The sequence below is a fragment of the Aedes albopictus genome, chromosome 3 (genome assembly GCF_035046485.1).
Source record: "Aedes albopictus strain Foshan chromosome 3, AalbF5, whole genome shotgun sequence".
NCBI classification, from domain to species: domain Eukaryota; kingdom Metazoa; phylum Arthropoda; class Insecta; order Diptera; family Culicidae; genus Aedes; species Aedes albopictus.
The window spans coordinates 93,040,189-93,062,428 of NC_085138.1; the positions used below are offsets into that span (position 1 = coordinate 93,040,189).

General features: G+C 40.5%; 1 long non-coding RNA gene and 1 other non-coding gene across 3 annotated transcripts in view; one reads left to right on the plus strand and one right to left on the minus strand.

The window, feature by feature from the left end:
* Positions 1-22,240, plus strand: part of LOC134289778 (uncharacterized) — a 710,729-nt gene that overhangs the window by 395,759 nt on the left and 292,730 nt on the right. The window lies entirely within an intron of this gene.
* Trnaa-ggc (transfer RNA alanine (anticodon GGC)) lies at positions 16,474-16,545 on the minus strand. Its single transcript has one exon. It is a non-coding gene; the product is annotated as a tRNA-Ala (tRNA).

The window sequence follows — 22,240 nt, forward strand, 5'->3', positions numbered from 1 at the left end:
ACCCTTAAACACTCTGTAAACGTCCCTTAACTCTAAATTCTGTTTTTTCCCGTAAACCAACTTTATCTGCAATCTTGAGAATACCACTGCTCACACACAACACAATCAAATTCCATTTAGGTAACGTTACCTAAATGGAGGGACCTAAACAGATTTTACCTAACCAGATCGTTCTGAACCTGGTCCACCCACCTTGTGGTGAGGTCTTCTTGTACCATCAGGATCTCATTGCAGGTTGTTATCCGGCATTCTCACAGCATAACCTGCTCATCGTATCCTTCCAGCTATTGCAACCATCATGATGCTAGGTTCGCCGTAGAGTGCAGCGAGCTCGTGATTCATTCTTCGCTGCTTCAAGCCGCTTTCACCACCACCAACGTTGCTGCTTCACGTTTTAGGCGAGTCTACTTGAACGTGTTGTTTGTTTTATACATTGATTAAACAGATCCTTGAAAATCTATCTGATTCGGGTTAAGGGTGTCAAACTTTATCACCAGCATCAGCAATTTTCATGAATAAAGCTAGTATTTTTATACATAACCCTAATCGGGACTGGCACTCCCGTTGCGATTGTTTCCCGAACGGGGCAAATTCATCTCTTGTTCCGCCACCGCCGTCGAGCTTCTGTTTCCGTTATTAATTTATGGCCTTTTGGAAATTTGAAACTGCGCGCGTGCACAACCATTCCCCTGACAACACTCGTCCCCCTTCCCGGCCCAGAAGCCTGACATCTTCCCACTTTCCAAGTGGTGGTCTGTTTCTTTGAAGTTCGTTGCTGACTCGAAGTTTTCCTTGCGGCAGCTTGGCAACACCATGGAGAACAGTCCGTGAGTTGTGGGTATCATCCTACCGCACCGCACGAGAGTGAGAGATGTGTCTAAGTGTGCTTTTAACGGCCTCTGCGTGACACATCTCGTCCTTCCCGTCTTCGTCCCCGAAGCGCGAAAGTGCGAAATGGTCTCATTAATGGACGCGAAATGGGGTCCAATTTTCAATGAGGCACGTCGCGTCGTCACCAGTCTACACACCTTACCCGCCCGTCGTGAGGCGGAAAATGTCGAATTGTGTGGCTTCACAGAGCCCTGTTTGAGCAATGAGCAATTCAATAAATGGTGGCCTAATTAGCGTTAACGATCTGCCCAAACACCGCGCACCGAGCAGCAGTGAGCAGCGGCCAGCCAGCGTCAAGCGTGTGCGTTAATCGGGGGTAATTTGTATGCTAAATCATCATAATTTGCCTGGGGAATGCGAGAAAGATACTCTCTATCGTGAAGAGTAGTTAGTGCGTTTACGCGATGAGAGCACTTTAAATCAGCGCGTTTGAATGGGAGTTTGGTATCAGTTTCAGTATTTAGTGGTACTCTGGGGCAAGCTGAAACGCTGAGATGAAGCATGTTCCGGCAGGCACAAAGATCGCCACGATCAAGCCTCCCGTAGGGCACGGCATAAATATCACAATATCTAAATATTGTACACCGAGCCGTAGGGGAAATCAGCAAGACAACTGCAGTCGGCAGGATCAGAGTAGGCTGGTTAGTGTGCTCGCTGACCCGCTGGGGATGGCTAAACTCGCGCTTCGATAAGCCGGAATGTGTGGAGCGCTAGGTGGAGCGATTGTTTATGGAGAGTATCGGCGACGATCTATGCAGCGATAATCTAGTCGGAACCCTAAGCTGTGCATGTGACGCCGCAATACCAAGACGATCCCTACCCCGAAATGGACGCTAACCGGTATACTGACGGTGTTCTGAAATCGCAGAACTCCGCGCATCCTGCCAAAGAGCTAGAAGGAGCTATACAAGGCCATGGGCCCCGTCCCCTATGGCCAAAGCGGCAATGGCGAGGTCGCACAGTACTGCGCCCCATAGACAAAAATGAAAAAATCGACCTCAAAGTTTTGATCAATCTAGTATGCCATGCTGTTCATACATGCTTGAAGTATGTTGCTCGATCATTATAAGTTTGAAGATCGTGTTTATTATATGTACCAAAAAAATCTAGATTATCAAACAGTGTTTTCGTTGTCTATAGAAAAATAATATTTTATAAAACAGATTCATCTTTGGCCTAGCTCAACATTAAACCCACCATCAGTCGCTTGCGTGTACTGAGTACACGCATTTCAGAAAAAAGAGAAAAAATTATCGAAATTCGCACCAAATTGAACCGGGTGTTGGTCCTATTCCAAGATCCACTCTTCTTCTTGTTAGCAAGGCAGAAAAAAAATGAAAAAATGCACGGAAAGTACTCGAAAAATACGTAAATCTAACCTCACATTTTGAATGTGTACTCAGTACACCGGCGCGACCGCTGGTGTAACTTTTTTGTGAACCAGGCCGTTACACGAGCGGTCGCGTCGTGTACTCAGTACACGGCATACGCTTTCAATTATGGTTTATATGCTTTACTAGATACAATGTTGGTGTCTTCAGCAAAAATGTCCAACTGGATAATGCGCGTCTGATAGTGGACATGTGGAACCGGTCAACACGATCTGGTCCTGTCCCGGGTGTCGGAATAGCCCTCGCGGGAACCTGTTTCGTGGACATTTCAGTTATGGCACCAAAACTAGGCATGCGACGGCTCTATCTTCATGATTTTCCATATCCATTATTTTGGTAACCATGAAAATGACCAGTGACCTCCCTGGCTAACCCGTGGCCACCGGAATGTGCCCTGGAGGAACCTGTTTTGAGGACATTTTGACCATGACACCAAAACTAGGCTTGCGACGGCTCTATCTTCATGATTTTCCATATCTATTATTCTAGTAACCATGAAAATGACCAGTGACCTCCCTGGCGAACCCGTGGCCACCGGAATGTGCCCTGGAGGAACCTGTTTCGAGGAAATTTTGACCATGACATCAAAACTAGGCTTGCGATGGCTCTATCTTCATGATTTTCCATATCTATTATTTTAGTAACCATGAAAATGACCAGTGACCTCCCTGGCTAACCCATGGCCAACGGAATGTGCCCTGGAGGAACCTGTTTCGAGGACATTTTGACCATGACACCAAAACTAGGCTTGTGACGGCTCTATATTCATGATTTTCCATATCCATTATATTAGTAACCATGAAAATGACCAGTGACCTCCCTGGCGAACCCGTGGCCATCGGAATGTGCCCTGGAGGAATCTGTTTCGAGGATATTTTGACCATGATACAAAAACTAGGCATGCGACGGCTCTATCTTCATGATTTTTCATATCCATCATCTTAGTAACCATGAAAATGACCAGTGACCTCCCTGGCCAACCCGTGGCCACCGAAATGTGCCCTGGAGGAACCTGTTTCGAGGACATGTTGACCATGACACCAAAACTAGGCATGTGACAGCTCTATCGTCATGATTTTCCATATCCATCAGCTTAGTAACCATGAAAATGACCAGTGACCTCCCTGGCTAACCCTTGGCCACCGGAATGTGCCCTGGAGGAACCTGTGTCGAGGACATTTTGACCAAATAGGCTTGCGACGGCTCTATCTTCATGATTTTCCATATCTATTATTTTAGTAACCATGAAAATGATCAGTGACCTCCCTGGACAACCCGTGGCCACCGGAATGTGCCCTGGAGGAACCTGTTTCGTGGACATTTTGACCATGACATCAAAACTAGGCTTGCGACGGCTTTATCTTCATGATTTTCCATATCTATTATTTTAGTAACCATGAAAATGACCAGTGACCTCTCTGGCTAACCCGTGGCCACCGGAATGTGCCCTGGAGGAACCTGTTTCGTGGACATTTTGGCTTTGACGGCAAAACTAGGCATGCGACGGCTCTAGCTCCATGATTTTCCATATCCATCATCTAGGGTAAATCGCCAATTGTTACACACATTTCAAAGCATTTCTTTTAATGATTTCTTCAAGACTTTCCCCTTTTTCATAGATTTTTGCTGTGATTCCTCCAGAAGTTTGCTTTGAATCCCTCCAGAAATTCCCTCTGGTACTTCACGTGGCATTTGTACGTAAATTCTTCATGTGATTATTCCATGAATTCCTTTAGGAAGAATAGAATGCTTTTGAAATATTTCCACCGAAATAATTCATCCGTGGGATGTATCACAAAATTTCGCCAGAAATTAATCAAGAAATTTCTCTAGGGATTTATCAGAGAATTTCTTGAGCGATTTTCTGCAGGGTTCTTCTAAGACTAGGCGGACTTGCCCCGGCGTTATAACTCGCAGTATCGCATGAAACCGAATTTGCTTCCACTGCTGTCTACTGTCATGTCTTTTGGAGTTGGAAGGCTATGTTTCAGGAGGAATGATATGTCAAGAATAAGTACAGCAGACGTTCGGGCGATGCAAACGGTTTAACTGCAATGCTTTTTACCTGTAAGTCCGGTAAGTTCAACACATTTGGAGTTATCGCATCGCCAAACGTCAAAATGATGTGCCATGTTTGCCCTAATAGGCTGGAGGAATTGAATTAATGTGGATGAATTAAACGAAGAGAAAAAGCAGGATCTTCATATAATGAAATGCAGAAGTAACTGATGCTTCATCCTCATTCACGCTAGGAGAATAAGTTCCTCTGGCCTATGAACAGTCGCATGAAGTTTACGTTCATTTAACGTCAATTTATGGCTTTATGACATCTGTCAGACGTTGCAGTTACTCAATTTCATTCGTTAAGTGAAACAAACGTAAACTTGTTGCAGTTAGCAGTTAAACAAAATTACTGACACCGAAAACTATCATATAACTGCGAAAGTGTTCGTATAACGCTAAATTGGTTAGCAGACTTGGTTCCAGGAGGAGCGTAATATCATAAAGACTATTCCGCTTATTATTCAAATAGCAAAACATTGGAACCATAAAAAAGTTACGTTATATCGAAGTAAAAGTTACGTTATACTGAGTTACGTAATATCGAGGCTACTGTATACTAATCAGTTGGTAACCAAATTCACAAAACAAAAAATTTCGGCTCCGTGAAAAAAAAACTATTTTTTATTTCTTTCTATTCGAGAATTACAAAACTAGATTGGACATATTTTTATACAATACAAACACGCTTTTGGGAGGCAAATATGTATCAAATTAACGGATTCACCATGCTATAAGCGAAAATTATAAGCATGACCGCCTCATACAGAGTAGGAACCGTGAGCGCTGGTCTTTTTCACGGTTACTTAGGGTAAATCGCCAATTATTGCACACCTTGGAAACTCGCCAATTGTTGCACACCTCATAAGAAAAGCATGGAGTGTGCAACAATTAGCGAGTTTCCAAGGTGTGCAATAATTGGCGATTTACCCTAAGTAATCGTGAATTTTCGCTACGTTTATTTTCGCTACGTACAGCAGTGGAAGCAAATTCGGTTTCATGCGATACTGCGAGTTATAACGCCGGGTCAAGTCCGCCTAGTCTTAGAAGAACCCTGCAGAAATTCGCTCAAGAAATACTCTGATAAATCCATAGAGAAATTTCTTGATTAATTTCTGGCGAAATTTTGTGATATATCCCACGGATGAATTATTTCGGTGGAAATATTTCAAAAGTATTCTATTCTTCCTAAAGGAATTCATGGAATAATCACATGAAGAATTCATGTACAAATGCCACGTGAAGTACCAGAGGGAATTTCTGGAGGGATTCGAAGCAAACTTCTAGAGGAATCACAGCAAAAATCTATGAAAAAGGGGAAATTCCTGAAGAAATCATTAAAAGAAATGCTTTGAAATGTGTGTAACAATTGGCGATTTACCTTAGATGATGGATATGGAAAATCATGAAGCTAGAGCCGTCGCATGCCTAGTTTTGGCGTCAAAGTCAAAATGTCCACGAAACAGGATCCACGCGTTTGCCAGGGAGGTCACTGGTCATATTCATGGTTACTAAGATGATGGATATGAAAAATCATGAAGATAGAGCCGTCGCATGCCTAGTTTTGGTGTCATGGTCAAAATGTCCTCAAAACAGGTTCCTCCAGGGCACATTCCGGTGGCCACGGGTTAGCCAGGGAGGTCACTGGTCATTTTCATAGTTACCAAAATAATGGATATGGAAAATCATGAAGATAGAGCCGTCGCATGCCTAGTTTTGGTGCCATAACTGAAATGTCCACGAAACAGGTTCCCGCGAGGGCTATTCCGACACCCGGGACAGGACCAGATCGTGTTGACCGGTTCCACATGTCCACTATTAGACGCGCATTATCCAGCTGGACATTTTTGCTGAAGATACCAACATTGTATCTAGTAAAGCATAAAAACCATAATTGAAAGCGTATGCCGTGTACTGAGTACACGACGCGACCGCTCGTGTAACTTTTTTTGATGCGACTGATGGAGTGTTAAACGTTTAAATTTTCAGAGAAAATCTACAACACATCAGTAGAATCTATTTTTTCGTTTAGCACGGCAACATGTTTTGATGTTTATGAAAATAAAATGTCATAATGTAAGTATTATATGGCGTAGAGAAAAAACGATCCCAAAATTCAAATTGATGAAACAAAAAATGACCTCAAAAGACCTCTCTGAATTTTTCACCATGTTTTCTTTATAGTGTCCGCTGAATACTGAATTTGACTCCAACTGCTTTTATTTGCTAATTTGTTAGTAATCGAGCTCTTTCCGAGTGATGTATTTATAGTCAAAATCGAAGATATTTTTGATCAAGTGTTCTTTTCTGATCCGTTCAAACGAAAAATGTATCAGTTTATATTGTTCCCTCGTTTCCTTATGAAATTGCTGATTTCTACGAAGAATTTGAGGGTAAACAATTCAACAATTTCTCCAGTTTGAAAGTACACAACTGAACAAGAAATGGCCAAACGCATGACCTTCAAGAAACAAAACGTTCGGTGAGAATAAAGTTTGGCGAATAAGTCATTCTTGCAATTATCTTTTTATTATGATCTATTTAGACCTCTTCATAAAAAATGAAATTTCTCGAATTCAGCCAGTCACCCCCACATCTTAATTCTAATGCTGAAACAAACTTCTGGTCAAATTTTCAGCTAAATTGGTGAAGATTTCGAGGTGCCTCAAGTCAAAATTGTGTTTTTTGGTCATTTTTCGCCTTTAAAAAATGCCCGTGGAGGCTAGAAGCCATATAAAATATCGTGGTAACCCTTAAATGAAAGATATGTATGTTCCTTACAACTTTTGTGAACATTATGTACTGATAGGAGGATGTTTTGACCATATTTATTCGTTTTTTAGACATGCAAGTATGCTAAAAAGTTACATTTTACAACAGTTTTTGTTCTACGAAATTCAAACACTCAATTTTTATCAAAAGTTTCAAACCATTATATGATTACCCACAATATTCTGAACAATATTGCCGTACATCATTTTCTTACCCGATCTACGGAAAAAATCACAAAAATCGAAAAGTAGAAGCTATCCTGAGTTTTTTGATACCTGGGGTTGACGCAACTGCTGGCAGGCAGAAAAGTCAAACATAGTAGCTTTGCTTTTTCTTGATGATTGCAATGATTGATCATTGATTCAAGTGACAGGTTAGCACAAGTACACATTGCCTTAACAAAAGTGGCATATAATGTACCTCAGTAGAATATGAGAAATGGTTCAGATGGTAAGGCTTTGGACTGGCAAACCAAAGGTTCAGAGTTTGAATTTATGTCAAATGTGCTTTCCATTTTTTTTTTGCAATGATTTTCCTACAAATCTAAGCGTTAAACCTAACGTCGAATCTCGCGTCGGAAGATGCCATCCGACGATGTGATTTGATCTTTATGAGCGGATGTGATCCGCTACTCAGCCAACTAGTCCGACGTAAGAACCGAAGTACGGATTAAGCAATAAATTAGTTATTTAGCGTGTCCGATTTTCAACTACGCACCCAATGAAGGTTTTATCATTCTGTCAGAATGATGCGTATATGCATGCGCTAGTTCATGCGGTTTCCCCTACGCTAGCCATCATGTATGCAAAGTTTAGAACGATAGTTGATATTACCAGCTTGATAACAAAAAAAAAACTAAGCGAATGGTCTTATATTCAAACTTTGAACCTTAGGTTTGCCAGTCCAAAGCCTTACCATCTGAACCATTTCTCATATTCTACTGAGGTACATTATATGCCACATTTGTTAAGGCAATGTGTACTTGTGCCAACCTGTCACTTGAATCAATGATCAATCATTGCAATCATCAAGAAAAAGCAAAGCTACTATGTTTGACTTTTCTGCCTGCCAGCAGTTGCGTCAACCCCAGGTATCAAAAAACTCAGGATAGCTTCTACTTTTCGATTTTTGTGATTTTTTCCGTAGATCGGGTAAGAAAATGATGTATGGCAATATTGTTCAGAATATTGTGGGTAATCATATAATGGTTTGAAACTTTTGATAAAAATTGAGTGTTTGAATTTCGTAGAACAAAAACTGTTGTAAAATGTAACTTTTTAGCATACTTGCATGTCTAAAAAACGAATAAATATGGTCAAAACATCCTCCTATCAGTACATAATGTTCACAAAAGTTGTAAGGAACATACATATCTTTCATTTAAGGGTTACCACGATATTTTATATGGCTTCTAGCCTCCACGGGCATTTTTTAAAGGCGAAAAATGACCAAAAACACAATTTTGACTTGAGGCACCTCGAAATCTTCACCAATTTAGCTGAAAATTTGACCAGAAGTTTGTTTCAGCATTAGAATTAAGATGTGGGGGTGACTGGCTGAATTTGAGAAATTTCATTTTTTATGAAGAGGTCTAATCTATATGTTTATACAGTTGCCTAAACTGCATTCTAGAAGAAAAAAAAAATCAGTGAGATTTTAATAAAATGGCGTTTGAGACACTTAAGCGATTATGAATTATGCATAGGACATTTATGCAAATTATAGCTTTCATCAAGTTTGTCAACTTCACCGAAGACACTATTGAGGAAAAATGTATGGTTCGCTAGTTATAATTTTCGTCCTGCAGTTCCATACATTCGCAGCACTGTGGGTCGCCCCGGTGACGAAGGACGAACTCATTGCAATAGTGAAGTCATTTAGGTTGAACAAGGCTCCGGGTCCGAGTGGTATTCCGACAATAGCCATCAAGACATATTCAGAATGGCTGTGCAGATGTGCCTAGCCAGAGGCAAATTTTCGGAGAAGTGGAAAAGGCAAAGGTTGGTTGGATGGATCGATCAGGCTAAGGCCGGGGGGGCCTCTGCTGTATATAGTAGCCGTCTCCATTCCACTCGGTCCACTCGGCTGTTTGTCTCCAGTTCCGCACGCTGTGTAAGGTCCGAAATCGTCATTCACTTGGTCGACCCACCTACCTCGCTGCGTTCCATATCTTCTTGTACCGGTCGGATGACTCTCGGGTACCATTTTAGTCGGGTTTCTATCCGACATCCTGATGACGTGACCCGCCCACCGTAGCCTCCCGATGTTCGCGGTATGGACGATGGTTGGTTCTCTCAGCAGCTGATGCAGCTCGTGGTTCATTCGCCTTCTCCAAGTCCCGTCTTCCATGTGCACTCCGCCGTAGATGGTACGCAACACCTTCCGTGCGAAAACCCCAAGAGCGCGTTGGTCCTCTGCACGTAGTGTCCATGTTTCGTGCCCATAGAGGACTACCGGTCTAACCAGCGTTTTGCAGATAGTTAACTTCGTGTTACGGCGAACTTTATTCGATCATAGAGTTCTGCGGAGTCCATACACCCAAAACAAAGCGCGCATATTCTGTGCAAAAACGCGCACGCTGCAAGCGCAAAAGTAGCTTGTCGGCGGTAGAAGCACTTTTCCGTGCTTATTTGATGGTGCGCCTGCGCGCCCAAAAATTCGAGTAGTATTTTTGACCACACATTGACAAGCTGCAATGTGTGGGTGTCATCGGTTGCTACGTTGCTGTGAATGTATTGGTGTTCACATACTTTCGCGTCACCAATACATGCAAAACGTGCATCTGTATTGGTTGGGGAAAATGTTGAGAATGTGTGGGTGTCCTACCGTGATCGGTGGTTAATTTTCGTTCCGATCGAACGATGGACACGGGTGCGATTATCGGTCCTCGTAGGCGAACGGCATTGCGGACTCTTTGCCGTTTATGAGACATTTGGGAAAGTTCGTCTCCCCATTTCGCTCCCATTATCCCATTCAGTTCAAACCTGTGACAGCAAGATGAGCGAACCAAACAATGATACGACAGAAGGGGTGGCGGGTGGGCGCCTGTAGTAGTCGGAAGCGATGCAGAAAGGTACCGGCGTAACGGGCTCAGACGCACCGCGATGACAGCAGCAGGAAACAGCGGTGTGGGTCTGTCCATAAACTACGTAGACTCTTAGGGGGGGGACGGGGGGCGTCTGGCCAAAGTCTACGCTCCAAACAAATTTCGAAAATTTTGTATGAACAAAAGTATACGAGGGGGGAGGGGGGTGGTCTGAGATGGCCGAAAACAAGTCTACGTAGTTTATGGACAGCGCCTGTTGGCTTACCCGGTTTACCATCCCAGGGTGGTTAGGTTTTGTACTTTTCGTCGTCTGCAACTACTTATTAGTACTATAATAAATATGAATATGGTAGACGTTGAGAAACAAAATTCCTTCGGCAACTCGGACAATATTTTATTTAAAATTTTTCGGCAAACTTATTTCTGGATTCTTTAAGAAGTTTATTTTAAAATTCTCGAAATCTTTTTTTAGTTTTTACTTTATGTTAGGTATTTTAACTAAATGCTCATTCTACGCTCAAATCTACTTTTGGGAAATTTCTTTGGCATTTCTTTGAGCATTTCTTTGTCAATTTTTAAGGAAATTTCTGCGGTAGTGTTTTTAGAAATATTCGTAGTTCCTTGTATAAGTTTCTTTGGCAAATAATTAAATTATTGCTACAGCAATATACTGGCAGTTATGCCAGCGTTTCTCAAGGGTTCCTTCAGGAATTTCTCCAAGGATTTCTTCAGGTATAGTAAGCACGATTTCCTGCTACAATGCGCCTCTGAATTTCCCTGCTGGTGTTGTTGTCGGCAGTCACCAGTGAGCCCAAGTACACGAATTCTTCAACCGTCTCGATTCCATCGCCGTCGATAGAAATTCGGGGTGGCGGGCACGGTGATTCCTCCCTGGAGCCCTTTGCCATCATGTACTTTGTCTTCGACACATTAATGACTAATCCGATTCGCCTGGCTTCACTCTTTAGTCGGATGTTCGTTTCCGCCATCGTTCCAAATTTACGAGCTATAATATCAACATCATCAGCAAAACCAAGCAGCTGAACGGACTTCATGAAAATCGTTCCACTCGTGTTTATCCCCGCTCTCCTTATTACACCCTCTAAAGCAATGTTGAACAGCAAGCACGAAAGACCATCACCTTGCCGTAACCCTCTGCGAGATTCGAAGGGACTCGAGAGTGTCCCTGATACTCGAACTACGCACATCATTCGATCCATCGTCGCCTTGATTAATCGTATCAGTTTATCCGAGAATCCGTATTCGTGAATAATCTGCTATAGCTGTTCTCGATCGATTGTATCATACGCTGATTTGAAATCGATAAACTAGTGATGTGTGGACACGTTGTATTCGCGGCATTTCTGCAACACCTGGTGGATGGCGCACATCTGGTCCGTTGTAGCGCGTTCACCCTTGAATCCAGCCTGATATTGCCCCACGAACTCTCTTGCAATCGGTGATAGACGGTGGCATAAAATTTGTAGGCAGCGCTCAGTAGTGTGATCACACGATAGTTCCCGCAATGCAACTTGTCGCCCTTTTTTGTAGATGGGACACAAGATACCTTCCATCCACTCCTCCGATAATACTTCCTCCTCCCAAATCTTGGTAATTTGGTAGATTGGTGTTACTGTCCAAATCCGGCAAACCCCGTAGTGACAAAATAGACAAAACTGAACTAAGCCTTTGATTGACTGCAAAAGCTCATTCTTTTTCAAAGTGTACCCCAGTTTACCTTACTGCTTTTGGTTTCAAAATTGTGTTCAAAAACTCCAAAACATGCTTCCCCCTCCTCCCTAACAACCGATCCCATCGCTTTCAATGATACCACACCACCCAGAAGCCCCGGCAAATCAGTATGCTAATGATAATTGTTCCCTTCCATAAATTCAAATGAATTGCAGCCATAAATTCTGGTCTGGTGCTGGTGGTGGTTGTGGCGGTGTGCGGTGGGCGGGTATGTTGCCATCCGGATCGGATCGGGTTTTGGGATTTCGAATCAGGCCCAAATGCCGTGAGCCTTACCGCTTGGTCTCGTTCTAGGCATCGCATCGGATCGGTGTTCCACGGGGCCGGAATTCGCTATCAGCCGCAGGAGGCAGGGAAGCCATTCATATCATTTTGGGTCCATATCGGTGTGTTATGTTGCGTCGTTGCGCAGTGGTTTCGTGGATGATTCCTAGATCTTAATGGAGAGGGGAACATCTCCACGGGAACAGTAGCAGCAGGGGGTGTGGGAAGGACATAATTCTTTCCAGGAAAACAAAACCAAACTCTCTCAGGAGGAAACTCAGCCGACAAATTCACGCATGCATGCAAATTGATTCGTAAATATGGGATGGAAACTGGGGAAAAAGGAGGCGCTTGCCGTAGAAGATATGTGAATGGTTCGAACAATTGGGTTAGAAATTTGTGACTTCTTGATTGGCTCTTATGCGGCAGCCTTCGATGGATACAAGGGTTGTGTTGCTTACCACCCACTGTATGTAAGGTAAAAAAAATGGGAAATGTTTTAGTGCAGAGAATTCTAGGAATACCATCGAAAAGTTGTACATTTTTAGTCCCGGATATGGCTAACGAATGAGCAGCTTCGAATCAGCACATCGTCAGCGAAGCGAGCAAGGTACGTACCGGTTCGTACGAAAATCTCAACTGGTTCGTCCAATTAAGTTCTGCAAAGTTTGGGTTGCAGAGCTGTTGGTGTACCAACAGTACCCATTTCTTTCAAAAAAAATATATCGATATTTCACCAGAAATTCTTCAGAGATTTTCTGAAAAAAATCTTCAAAGATATTTTTAGAAATTACTTAAATTTTATCGAAGGATTTTTTTTTCTTTGGTTTCTCGCGAAATTCCTCCGAGAACAAACAGAAATTTATCCAGGGATTATTTCAAAAAATGTTTCGTATGTTTTTTTTTTAGAACGGCATCAGGTATTTCTTTAACCCTCGAGCGATCGCGCTGTTGTATTTTGTACAACACGTTGAAAAAATCTCGCTTTTTGTATTCAACATTAGCGCGGTGCTGACGCAGGTAGTCAACCGCGCGAGCTACGGAAGGTTAAGAATACCTAAGGGATTCATTAAAAATCATTTCCAAGGATTCTTTTGAGAAATCTTCCATAGATTACTTTAAAAAATCCTTCATGGATTTTTTCCGAAATATCTACAGATCTTCATTCAGAAATTCCTCTAGAACTTGCTACCACGGGTTCCCTCCTGGCAGTGATTCCTTCAGAAAATGTTGCATAAGTACGGAATCTCATTTCAAGCCTTCCTGCGTTTTTCTGAGAAGTCTGCTGATAACACTTTTAGGATCATGCACACTCTTTGGAAGAATTATGCAGTTCAGGGGCCTTCAATTGCAGAGGTTGCAGATGTCAGGCAGATTTTATCAGGTTCTGATTTGCCTTGAGATGAATTCTTTTCGGCATTTCTTTACAGAAGCGTTTCAAACATCTACTGGGATTTGTTTTTTAGAAAATCTTCCATGGATTTTCTCAAAACATACCTCAAGAATTTATTCGAAGCCTAAGTCAGAGTTTTGATTTGGAATGAAGATTTTCTCAGAAATTTCTTCCTCCAGTGAATCCTTGAGAAATTCCAGTGGTCATTTGTTCGGAAATATTCAGAAAAAATACCAAAATATGCCTTAATAATTCCCCCAAAGTTGATTTGAGAAAATATTCAAGTGATTCCCAAAAAAAAAACACTCCAGTAAATCTTTCACAGCTCACTTCGAAAATTACTTCGGGAATTCTTTCTTAACATTTTTCAAGTTTTTTTTTCAGATTTCTTATTAGTAATTCTTCAAGAAAAAAACTATCAAAAATACAATCCAAAATTTATTGATTTCTTTAGATTTGTTCAATTATTAGTATAACTATTATGACAACCATTTTTCTAAGAGTTCAAATATAAAACCTGCCACAAATTCTACAATATTATTTTCCGTGGGTTCTTTCGGAAATAGTTCTTATTATAGAAAATTTTCCTAGGACTCATTCAATAATACCTACAAGGGTTTTCTTCGGAAAATCTTCTAATGATTTTATCTTGAATTTCCATAAATGACTCCAAAAGTTTGTTCAGAGTGGCTTTTGAAGATTTTTTCAGTACGTTTTCCAGGAAATCTTTCATTGATCTCATAAGAATATCCTCCAAGAATTCTTAAAAAAAAATTCTAGGCTGTTTCCGGAAAGTTTTCCCAGAAATTCCTTCAACATTTTTTCAATAATTCTTTTAAATATTCTAACAGATTTCCTTCAAAAACTTCTCGAGAAATTTTTCAAAAATCTAACGTGGACTACCTCAAAACTTCATTCAGAAAATTCTCAAGAATGTCCTTCAGAGAATCCCATTGTGATTGCTCAATAAATTTGCTTCATGTTTTTTTTTTAGAAAACCTCTTATACATTTTCTCAATAATTGCACCAAGGGCCCTTTTAAGAAGCCTTCGACAGATTTCTTCATGAATTCTTCCAGGTATTCTTTCGAAAGCTCCCACTTATTCCTCTATCAATTTTTCGAAAGTATCTTGAATAAATTATTAGGGGATTCTTAAGAAAGTCTACTAGGAACTCCTCCAGAGATTTCGAGAAGAAAGGACTCCATAGATTCTTAAAAAAAATTAAACGATAAGAATGAGTTAGAAAATATTCTATAGATTCGTTTAGAAATACCTTTCAAAATTATTTCAGAAAATCTTCATTCAAAGGATTCATTCATTTCAGCGAAAATTCATTTGCATAAATTCCTCTAAAAGTTTCTTCAGAGCGGCTTTCGAAAAATTTTTCAGCACGTTTTCCAGAAAATTTTAAATTGATTTTTTAAGAGTATCCTCCAAAGATTCTTTCAGAAAATCTTTGAAGACTGTTTCCGGGAAGTTTGTCCAGAGATTTCTTCAACATTTTTTTTTCAAAATTATCTTAAATGTTCCACCAGATGTCTTTCAGAACTTTCCGAAGAAATCCTTCCGAAGAAATCATGCATGGATTACTTCTAAAATTGATTCAGGAATTTTTCAAGAATTTCCTTTAAACAGACCCGTGCACAGAAGTGGCGCCAAGGGAGGGGTTTTTCCCAACATCAGCCAAAGGCGGAGGGGTGCCTAGTGTATGGAGCGTCTAAGATTTAACAACCAACTCCCCCTTGTGCAATCGCTTGCCTTCATAGATTCCTATAGTAATTGAATCATGATTTTTTTTATGTTTTTTTAGAAAACCTTGTATAACTTGTCTCAGTAACTGCACCAAGGGCTCTTTCAAGAAGTCACCCACAGATTTCTTCAAAAACTACTATTATCTTCAGAAATCCTTCCAGGTATTCTTTCAAAAAGCTCATATAAATTCCTCTACAAAGGCCTTGAAAGATTCCTAAATAAATTATTCTGGTAATTCTTAAGAAAATATTCTAGGAACTTCTCAAGAAACTCCTCCAGAGAAGAAATACAATCTTTTAGAAATTCATTAAGCAATGTTTCAAATGATTTTTTTAGAAAATATTCCAAAGATTCCATTAGAATTTCCATCAAAACCTTTATCAGAATTCCAACGTTTTTTTTCGGAAATTCTTCTAGAAATTTCTCAGTGAATTTCCATGAATTCCTTTAAAAATTTCTTCAGTTTGATTTTCAAAAATTTCTTCAGCACATTTTCCAGGTAATCTTTAATAAAATCCTTAGGAGCATCCTCTAAAGGTCCATCCAGAAAATCTTTCAGAGCTGCTTCCGGAAAGTCTCTCCAGAGATTCTTAAAACAATTTCTTCAAGAATCGTCTTTAATGCTCCAACAGATTTATTCCAGAAATTTCTCGAGAAACCCTTTTAAAAATCTTACGTGGATTATCATAAACATTCATTTAGAAATTTCTCAAGAATTCCCTTCAGAAGTTCCTATAGCGATTGCGCGAAGAATTTCTTTCAAAATTTTTAAGAAAAGCCTTCCATACATTTCTCAATAATTGCACCAAGGGGTCTTTCAAGAACTCTTCTACAGATTTCTTCAAAAACTATTTTAATTTCATACGAACTTCTTCCAGGTATTCTTTCAAAAAGCACCTATGAATTTCCCTGCAAATTCTTTGAAAGTTTCCCAAATAAAATATTCCCGTAATTCTTAAGAAAGACTTCTAGGAACTTCTCAAGAAACTTCTTCAGAGATTTCAAAAAGAAAGGACTCCATAAAATCTTTTAAAATTTTTTAAGCCATGTTTCCAATGATTTATTTAGAGGTTTCTTTTGGAAATTCCATCAACTCAACGTACAAATGTACAGATGGGTAAATTATTGATAAAAATTGGGAAAAATCCACAGCTCAAGTGAGATTTGAACTCACGACTCTTTTTTGCCAGACAAGTGCTTTACCAACTAAGCTACCGAGCCAATTAATGACCCGGCAACTTAGTTGTCATAAGGTTCAATTCTAACCTCATCGATCTATATCATTTTCCCCTAAACCGCAAATATAACCATCTCTGTTGTACATATGTACGAAGAGCGAAAGCGATTGTTTATTGTTTGAGACTGTTTGCCTATCGTACAGACACCGCTTCCCCAACCATAATTGACCACACGAATTGGTATTACCAAAAATTTGCACTTTGAGTGAGTCGAATTCCGTCAAACTTTTTTCAGAAAATTTTCCAAGACGATTATTTCGGTTTATTCGGTTTATTCCGACATTCCAACGTTTTTTTTTCGGAAATTCTTCTAGATGTTCCTGTGCATTTCCATAAATTTCTCCAAAAGTTTCTTCACAGTGGCTTTTGAAAATTTCTTGAGCACTTTTTTTTAGAAAATCTTCAATGTAGTCTTAAGAGTATCATCAAAGTATTCTTCCAGAAAACCTTTCAATGCTGCTTCCAGAAAGCCTCTTCAACAATTCCGTAAGAATTTTCTTAAACTTTTTCAAGAAATCCTTTAAAAAATCTTCAAATTCCATCCTATACTGATTGCACCATGAATTTCTTTCATGATTACTTTAGAAAACATCTCATAAAGGAAAATGTGCAAAAAATATGTGTGGGATGTGGTCCATCTATGTACACTCATGACTCGTAGCTTATCTGAAAGGTCTCAACGAAACAAGAAAATGTCTATATGCTGTGACAATTTTATATACTAGGAAATAGTTAAAAGAGAAACCCTTCAGGGATGTTGAATGCGATGTTCTATTTCATAAATTGTTTATTTTAATAATCTAACCAGGTATATGAAAAATTATACCCATTACATAGACTTTTTGACCCATAATGACTTTTTCTTGTTTTGATGATACATTTCTGTACATGGGACCAAATATGCGCATTCTCCTTTTTTCTGTACAAATTGCACCATAGCCTCTTTTGGAAAAACTTCCAAAGATTTCTTCAGAAATCACTTCTATTTTTTTTTTCAGAAATTCTTCCAGGTATTCTTCAACATATCTCCTATGATTTCATCTATTCATTCATACAGAATGTCCTTAATAAATTACTCCAGTGATTTCTCAAAAAAGTTTTCTAGCAACTTCTCAAGAAACTCCTCCAGAGATTTCGAGAGGAAAGAGCTCCAAGGGTTATTTTATAAAATCTCCTATGATATTCTCCAGAATTGTTTTCAGAGATACTTCAGAATTTTTTTTTCAAAAGTTACGTTAGAAAACCTTAAAGGAATCCTTCAGAAATTGTTCCAGAATGCTTCTAGAATATCCTCCAGGGATATTCTTTTAAGAGAAGTTTCCATGATTTTCTGCAGAAATTCTAGCAAGAAGTCTCTTAGAAAATCGTCCACGGATTGCTCAAGAAATCAATTCATTATTTTTTTTTCGGAAATTTCTCCAGAGGTTTCTTTAGAAATTCTCCCAATGATTCTTCCACAAAAAAAAGAAAGTCTTTCAAGGAATCTTCTGTTAAGTTTTATTGAAATTTCTATAGCGATTTCATAGGAGAGAAGAGTCCCTCAGGAACGCTCCCAGGAATTTCTTTAGAGATTCATCCATCAATTCCTGCGGGAATTTCCTCACAGATTCATTCATGATTTCTTTCAGTGGTTCCAACAGGATTGTCTCCAAAGATTCCTGCAGAAACTCAAACAGAGTCTCCTACCGGAATTGTCATCATATCCAACTAACATTAGTGCTGAAAATGGTAATAACACCAGCTGATTATGTATGTGAATGGGACTACAGTGTTTTATTTTTTATCCCCCGGGTAAACGGCATTAAAACAAGAGTGTGACTGTTGAAGCGCAGGAAAGCATGGATCAGAACGATATGCGGATCTTTTATGCTAATGTCGATGTTGGGCAACATTAGACTACACCAGTGCCTGCCATGTATAAATTAGCTGACAGACCAAACAATCAATGTTGACAACCAGGTGGAAGAAGTAACTTCGAAGATGGCAGCAATGAAGGTGTACTCAGGAACAGGACTTACTAGTTAATGATGCATAAGCAGTTGAAAAAAAAAACAGTTTTGATATGTTTAGGAAGCTCTTTGAGGCGCTCCATGAAGCCTGCCTTAAGCCTCGTGTGCAAAAGCAGTAAAATGCTTTTCAGTAAGTAGTATTGCCTCAACCCAAATCTCGCGAGCGCCAGATCACAGCATTTACCTTCAAACATGTGTTGATGACATTTTCTAAACGCACCTAGCGTCCTAGTCCTCCCCCAATGATAGTGGTTGGAAAATGTCTCGTTAAGTGAGGCCTCATGTCCCGCGCCAGTGTCAACAACGTGCTGCTCTTGCTCGGGAATGAGCCGAATCCAAACCCATCATGGGAAGCCCGCTGTGTGCCAGCGAGGCGAGGGTCACTCGCTGTGTGATGCGCGCAGTCACCCTGGCCAAAGTGCAACCCATTTTGAAAACCCATAAATTAATTTGCCGAAAAGTTCAACCTCACGTACGTATCATCCCAACCGAGGGGGACCCTTTTTGCGCCCCCTGCCCTAAAGAGACTGATATGCGCCAGGAACGGCGTCGTGCACAGCATTCCCAATTGCTAATGAATGCTAGTGGGAACACGAATAGAATGTGGTTGGGCGCGCGGTCTTTGGATGTTTCTCTATTCATTCCGTGCACGCTAGTAGTGTAGTATCCAGACGTAATCCCCATTTAATGAAACGAGAGTTTGCACACTTGTGCGCTTTTTGCGATCGAGGTCACGAAGCGTGCTTTGCTTCGTGGAAAATGCGCGCGGGCGTGCTAGCAAGCTGTGGAAAATTGTGCTTTGGTGTAGTAGTTGGGAATGATTTGACCGGCTGGCAGCACTGCTTGTTCGGCGCGTAAGTGGTTTGACCGAGTGAGTTGGTGAAATGTATTTGCTTTGGTAAAATAAAATGAAAGTACCTTGTCCTCAGAATGGTTGTATGCATTTTCGGGCGAAATCCTGTGCTTATGATTTGCCATTTACTAGCAGCAGGTTTCAACCAGAGATAAATTTAACAATTTTATGCATTATAAAACAGAAAGCCAGGGCAGTGTGACAATGACAAAAGGTTCATAATAGAATGAGCTTTCGATTAAGTGAAAATTATGAACTTACACCCTACGTTTCGACACTTTCGATGGTGTCTTCTTCAGGTTAGGTAACAACGCGTTTTTATTCAGAGTAGAACTACTTTAGAATAGCTAAAATTCTGATGGAATTCGAATGTTTGTGGGATCCCCGGAAAATTTCGAAGAAAATGCTAAACATTCAAGTATTATCTTCATTCCTGTTTGTTATTCCTTCAGAAGTCTGGAATTTTCTCAGTAGTTTTTTTCTCGGATTCATCACGCCTTTTGTGATTCCTCATAGAGTGCCTTCTTGGATTCTTCCAGGAGTTCCTTCAGGAACAACTGTTTTCGTTTCTTAAGGTATTTATAAAAGAGTTAGTTTTATAATTCTTACAGGAGTTCATTCTGGGATAAGTTCGACAATTGATTTCATGTTTTTCAGGAGTTCGACAACAATTCCCAAAAGTTCTCTGGGAACACCTCTAGAACTGCTTTGAAAAATTCGTCAAAATTTCCACAGAAATTCCCCCAGGACCTTGCCAATAATTTCTTCGGTTCATCAGAAAATCCTTTAAGAGTTCCCCGAGAATCAGTCTAGGAGCTCCTCAGGCATACCTCCCGGCGTTTCTTGGAAATTGCTTCTGGAATTTCCAGGCATCACAAGAAGTCCTCGAAAATTTCTCTTGGAGCTCTCAGAGAGAATGTCTTCAGGATTTTCCCGAGAGTTCATGTCATGTAGGAGTTCCCCTGGAACTTTCCCGGGAATTCCAAGGGAGTCCCTCCAAAGCTTTCCCATGAACATCATGGGAATAACTTTAAAGGCTCCTCGAAAATTCCTGCATCATTTGTGGTAGAGTCCTATCAGGGCCTCCGTAAGAATTTTCCATGACTTCCCTAAAAATGCCCTCATAAATTATCCGGAAAATCCCAACAGGGTTTCCATGAAATATACTTCAGGAGTTCACCAAGAAGACCTCCAATAATGCATAATTTTCCTAGGATTTTTGCCAGAGTTTTTTTTTGGTTTTCGAAAATCGAGAAGCTCCCCGGGCTTATTTCCACAACAAGTCCCCAAAAATTCCTCCAGAAGTACTTCGGGAATTCCGTCTGATATAACTACAGAAATTCTCCAGGAGTTCCTCCAGGGGCTTGCCGAGAATTTCAGCAGGATTTCTTCAAAAAATCCTCTAGGAGTTCCTCAGGAATTCTTAAAGGATTTCTTTAGAAACTCCTACAGAAATTCCTCCGGAATTTCTCAAGGAGTTCTTCGTAAATTCCCCTGGTGGTTCCTCGGGAATTTCTGCTGGACTTCCTAGGAAACTCCTTCTGAAGCTCTTCGGGAATATTCTTGGGTATGCTTCCACCCAAGTAACACACTTGTCACCGAAGAGTTACGGCGGCGCAGGATTTTGTTGCGCTGAAGTGACTGTGACTTATTTCTAGCAAGTAACTGTATATTTGTTAGAAGTCACGGTGACTTCTGTGCAACAAAATCCTGCGCCGCCGTAACTCTTCGGTGACAAGTGTGTTACTTGGGCAGTAGCTCCTAAGAAATCATTCAGGTGTTCCTTATAAAAACCAGCAGGAATTCTTCAGGATTTCCTCCATGAGTTCCTCGGAAACTCTTCTAGGAGTTCCCAGAGAATTCCCGAGGATTTTCTGGGGGTATTCATAGGAAAGTTGCATTTCTGATAAACTCCTGTAGGATTTCTCTAGAATATTTTGGAAGAATAGACAAGAAAATGCTGGAGAAATTCTCGAGTAATTCATGGAGAAATTTAAGAGGTAATGCTGGAAAAACTTTCCAGAAACTCCCGGACGTATTCCCATGGAATTTCTAGAGAAATTCCAGAGGAACTTCTGGACGTGTACCCAATGAATCTCGTCGAGAAAATCCCGAAGATCTCGTACAGGAATTACCAAGGACGTTCTGGAGGAATTTCTAGAAATTTTCTAGGACATCTGGATAGTTTCCTGAGAATATTTCAGAGGAACTCAAAAGAAGCTCCTGGGACAATTCCCCAGGATCTCCTGATGGAATTTCCGAGTGATACCTAGAGAAATTCCCGAAAAATTCCTGGAATTCCTGGAGGAATTGCAGATGAACCCCTGATGGGCATCCCATGGAACTCCTGGAGAATTTCTCAAAGAACTCCTGGAGGAATTCCCCAAAAACTCCTGGAGTAATTCCCAACAACTCCTGGAAAAATCCCGAGAAACACATGTAGGAATTTCCGGGGAACTCCTGGAGAAATTTTGAAGAATCTTCTAGAGGAATATATCAAAAAGGTCCTGGAACAATTTCCAAGAAACTTCTGCAGGACTTTCCGAGAAACTCAAAAAGAAATTCCAGAGAAACTTCTGAATAAACATTTGGTGGAATTTCCGACGAACCCCTGAAGAGAACTCCTGCAGGCAATCCCGAGGAACTCTTAGGCGAATCTTCGAGGGATTCCCAGAGGTATTTTTAAGGGAACGTCTGAATGAATTCCTGAAGAAATCCAAGTGTTATTTCAACAAAAAAAAACCTGTAGGAATTCCCGTGGATCCCCTGGAGAAATTCCATGGAACATTCTTGGTAAATGCTTCGGGCAAATCTGC